Below are 5,501 nucleotides of genomic sequence, written 5' to 3'. Positions count from 1 at the left end.
GTGATGACACTATGGGAACGAGATACCCACTTAGGCCGCACCGAAACCCCGCCTGCCCCCAGCGTGCAGAACCTGACGGTACGACTAGGAGGAGAGCACACGGGTGCTGGGTGCAGAAGGTAGGTCCAGACTGTAAAACCGGATAAAAGTGTGAGGGGTGGCCCAGCCAGCCGCATCACACAAATCCTGGAGTGACGCCCCTGCGAGGAGGGCCCTAGAAGCCACCATTCCTCAAGTAGAGTGCGCCCTTACGGCCATAGGTGAAGGCAAACTGCGCACCTGATAGGCCAGGGAAATAGTCTGAACGATCCAGTTGCTGATGGTGTGTTCAGAAGCGGGGATTCCAGCCTTGGGGGACCCGAAACACACCAGCAACTGGTCTGCTTTCCTCCACCAGGAAGACCTCAGTGTAAATACTCAGTGCTCTGACAGGGCAGAGCAGATGAAGTCTCCCGTCCTCCGCCGTCACATGAGGTGGGGGATGAAACGCCTGCAGCACCGTGGACCCTGCCAGTCTGGCCGGAACCTTAGGGACATAACCTGGACAAGGGTGCAGGATGGCCCTGACCCTCCCCGGGGCAAACTCCAGGCATCGGGGAGACACCGACAGTGCCTGGAGATCCCCCACCCTCCTCAGAGAGGTGATAGCGAGGAGAAAGGTCATTTTAAGGGTCAGGTGCTTGGCCTCAGCCGACTCCAGGGGTTCGAAGGGGGCCTCAGCCAGTGCTTCGAGAACCACTGCCAGGTCCCAGGTGGGAACCCTGGAACGAGTCACGGGTCGCATCCTCCGGGCTCCACGGAGGAAGCGCACGACCAGCGGAAGCCTCCCCAAGGGCCCATCACTCAGAGGGGCGTGGAATGCTGCAATGGTAGCCACATATACTTTGAGCGTGGTCGGGGAGAGGCCAGGGGAGGAATGCTGGAGGAACTCTAGTATCACAATTACCGAGCAGGTAACTGGGTCCACCGCCCGTTCTCTGCACCAGGTGGTGAACACATTCCACTTTAGGCCGTACATCCTTCTCGTGGACGGGGCTCTAGAGCTGAGCAGCGCTTCGACTGCTCCTGTCGTCAGACCCGCCTCTAAGAACTGCGCCCCCTCAGGGGCCAGACCCATAGCTGCCACAGGGCGGGGTGCGGGTGAAAGATCTGGCCCTCCGCCTGGGACAGCAGGTCTCTCCTCAGAGGGACCTGCCACGGCGGGCCCTCGAGGAGCGATATTAAATCCAAGAACCACACTTGCCGGCCAAAACGGGGCTACTAGTAGTAGGCTGACGCCGTCCTGGCGGACCCGCTCCAGAACCCCCGAGAGCAGAGCGACTGGGGGAAACGCATACAGACGCAGCCTTGGCCACGTCTGTACCATGGCATCCAGCCCTAGCGGGGCTGGGGGTGATAGGGAGAACCACAGGGGACAGTGTGCCATCTCTCGGGACGCAAACAAGTCCACGTCTATGGGGCCGAACTCTTTGCATAATAACTCCACCACCTCGGGGTGGAGTCTCCATTCCCCGGGCCTCAACCCCTATCTCGACAGCAGGTCTGCTCCTTGATTCTGGATCCCAGGGATGTACATCGCTCTGAGGGACAGCAGTCTCTCCTGGGACCACAGGAGGATCCGATGTGCCAGTTTGCATAATGGGTGCGAGCGCAGACCCCCCTGGTGATTCAAATAGGCCACCACCGCCGTATTGTTGGTCCTGACAAGGACGTGGCAACTGCGGAGAGCGGGAAGAAAACCGCCAACATTTCCAGGCAATTTATGTGCCAAGAGAAATGATGTTCCTCCCAGGAGCCTCTCGCGAAGCGGTCGTCCATGACCGCGCCCCATCGGACGCAATCCTCCGTCCTTCTTGGGGACCAGGAAGTATCGGCTGTAAAAGCCAGCTTCTCTGACTGGCAGGGAAATTAATTCTATGGCCCCTTTCTTCAGAAGAGAGCGGACTTCCTGTCCCAACACCTGGCTCTGTTCTGCGTGTACTGTAGTCCCGACCATCCCGCAGAATCTGGGGGGGCGAACCCGGAACTGCAGCCTGTAGCCATCTACTACTGTGCGGAGGACCCACGGGGAAATGTTCGCGAAGCTTCCGCCAAGGGGACCAGTCCCTCAGGGCTGGTGGCCGGTGTCCCGCGGGAATCCCCAGTGGCGCCCTGAAGTGGAGGACCGTCATGGAAGGCTCGCCGGTGAACCACGGTTTGTGAGCCCAGTCGTGTTCCGGCTGCCGCCGGCTAGCGCGTCCCGAGCGCTGAAGCGGTGGGAGAAAAAACGCCTGTTGCTGGAGCCACCATGAGAGAGGGGACCTCGATCGGCCTCTCTCAGGGGAACCCTACTCGAGGTCTCAGGACCTCTAGGGCGAGAGCACCGTCTTGCGTCCCAGGTTGGTTGAGGGGGATCCCGCGAAGCGACGCTCTGCTTCTGGCTGTGGCGGTAGGTGCTGGATGAAGGCTGCGTCCGCCTTTCCTGAGTCGTCACGGTCCTGGAGTCTGACCGGCGGGGGAGATATCGCTCAAATGCCTCTCCCTGAGTTTTGGTGCGCTGGAACCTGTTGACGACAGCATCCACTGCTTCGCCAAACAGGCCAGAAGGTGAGGGGGGCGCATCCAGGAGCAAAGCCCTCTGCTTCCCCTGGATGCGTGATAGGTTGAGCCACAGATGACGCTCCGTAGCCACCAAAGCCGCCATGGATCGGCCGATGGAACGGGCCGTTTCCTTGGTCACACGGAGAGCCAAGTCCGTCACTCTACGGAGCTCCGTCAGGTCCTCCTCAGAGGGACCTCCCCTTACGTCACAGTCCCGAAGAAGATCGGCCTGGTTTGCCTGCAAGACAGCCATCGTATGTAGGTTGGCACCAGCTCGACCCGCTACCATGTAGGCCTTGCCCACCAAATCGGACATCATCCGACACGGTTTGGTGGGGAGCGCCGGCGTCCGGAGGGATGAGGCGAGGTTGGGAGAGAGGTAGCTAGCCAGTGCCTCCTCCACTCATGGCATCGCTCCGTAGTCGTGCTGTCTGATTCCCGTCACGTTGCCGTAGTCCAGCCGGGGGGACGTAGACAGCTGCGCAGAGAAGAGTTTATTCCAGGAAAAAATCGCGGGGGTGGCGCTCGGTGTTGCAGAAACCGCTCATCTAGTTTGCTGCCTGCCGATGGCTGCTGCACCGCCTGTGGCCAATCAATGTGCAGCTTGGCCACGGCCCGCGTCACCACTTCCAACAACTCCTCGTATCCTGGCGAGGGCTGATGACGTTCCGTTTCCTCTATGCTAAGCACATCTAGCTCTTCAGAGCCAGATCGTGTCAGCCTTTCCGGACTCGCCCCTCGAGTGGGAGAAACCGAGAAACGGGCTCCCGATCGGGGACGAGGGGAGGACGATTCCGCGGACGAGGCCCAGAAAAAGGCCTCAGCCGTTCCGGCACCCTCGGCGATCCCTCGTTGCGATCCTCAGGATCGGAGCCACCGCGACGCCTCAGCGACCGCGGGGCCTGTGCCACGAGGGGAGCGCATCCGACCATCCTGTAGGAAGAGAGCCGCTCGAGACCTCAGCACCCTCAAGGGCAGGGCCTCGCAATGGTCGCAGGCAGCCCCCTCGAGAGCGGCCTGAGCATGCGACATCCCCAGGCGTGAGATGCACATCCCATGGGTATCACCTTCTGTGATGAAACGCTCACAAGGGAAGACACACTGTCGGAATCACTTCAACATGATCTTCTGCTGCTTCGTCTCGATGTCAGGTAGGAAAATGGAGCTTCTAAACATAGCCAGAGTGCCTGCTGAATAGAAAGAAGCTAATGTGTCCTATGTGCCGGCGTGCTTATATACCCCCTCCGGTTACGCCGTCACACACTACCGTTCTAGTAACACCAATAGGATTGTAGTAGTTTCATTCATAGTTCAGCCCTGCCACGCCCAGGGGCGTTCCCATAGTGTTGTCACCGACGCAGTTCGAGTTCCCTCGAAGGGGAACTAACTGTAGTGGACTAAAAAGTACAACATGTCCCTCTGAAATGTAAAAATGTAAAGTACCATAAATTATAAATACCCATCACTTTTTGTACTTAAGTTCTTGAGTTACTTTCCAGCACTGATTACCAAAATGTAGGTGACCCACAGTGAATATAACTTGGCATTCATTCAGACTCACATCATGTTGTTGACCTTTGCACCACATGATGGCGACAAAGCATCATGGCAAATAGGTGAACACAACTAATGTACTGAGATACTTCAGCAAAAGGGACATTAACATGTGGGACATTATAAAATCACTGCTGTTGGAAAATACCAGCTATTTGCCCCTAAAATAACCCAATATACCCAAAATGAATCAGGATTAATAATATCTTTTCAATATTGACAATAAGTGAAAACATTGCTGACTTTTTCCAGACGGCTTGTTTCTGTTTTAGCATTACTTAATAAAATCAAGTACATACAAACTACTTGGTTAAAATCTAAATGTGAATGTAGAACACAATTACTGTATTTAATGTAAAAGATAAATGCATTAATGTGTGAACACCTACAGACGACATACTATAGACATATTGTAATGTACCTGTTCTGTATGATGGTGTTGTTTTTATAAAACGGTCAATCTTCCCTTTAATTTTTTTATTGGACTCCAACCTCTAGAAACTGATCCGACCTGGAGTGGAGGATACCAGTGAGATACTCCAACGGAATTAATTGTAACTCTAGAACTCTATACCAGCCCTGAATAGAGGGGCTGGAATCCACTGCAATAATATGTTTTGTCTGGTAGCGAATGTCAACATATTATACAGTCGCTTGTTAGTTGCCATAGTTACAGTATGTATGTTGAAGTCCCAATACCAATGTGACACTGGGTCCATTTCCAATTGGGTACCCAGAATTCTCCCAATTTCCCTCAGCCCCTCTGACCAGGATTTCTGCAGTTTGACATGTGACCATAAGCAATGAGTCAGTGTTCCCATCTTTGCGGTGAAAGGGAAGGGTTAAAGAAGTGTCTGCGATTAGGAGATATATGTATTCTTTGAATAATTTTAAACTGTCTAGCCTTCATTCGGGTGCAAATTGATATCTTGTTAGCATGATTCCAAATCTTTTCCCATGTCCCATCATTAATAGTAGTTGACAATTCCTTTCCCCATACCCCTTTAACCATCTGTGTGTTAGCAGGCAATAACCTCCACCTAACATCATGTACCAGACTAAGAGAAACTTTGGTTGTCAAGGTCATATATGTGCTCCAGCAATCCGGCCACCTGTCTCTCCAGCTTCGCTACCCTGACTTGTAGCGATCCGGTGGTGGTCTCTACATCAGCAAATCTCCCCTCTGCTTCACCTACAGAGCCGCTTGGTCCTCGTTCGCTAGAACTCTCTCGACTTCGGTCAACAACCTTGATGCTCTTGTCCACACTGTCAAGACTGAAAATAATAAAACAAAGACGGTTAGCTCCATGGTATAATACTGAAACTCGCAAATTAAAGCAAATATCGTGGAAATTGGAAAATTCTCG

This window comes from Micropterus salmoides, unplaced genomic scaffold, assembly GCF_014851395.1.
Source record: "Micropterus salmoides isolate LMB-PRFRI ecotype aquatic unplaced genomic scaffold, ASM1485139v1 Ms_hic_scaffold_1, whole genome shotgun sequence".
Taxonomy (NCBI): Eukaryota; Metazoa; Chordata; class Actinopteri; order Centrarchiformes; family Centrarchidae; genus Micropterus; species Micropterus salmoides.
The sequence above is the reverse complement of the archived record's forward strand: the minus strand, read 5'-3'. Positions refer to the sequence as shown.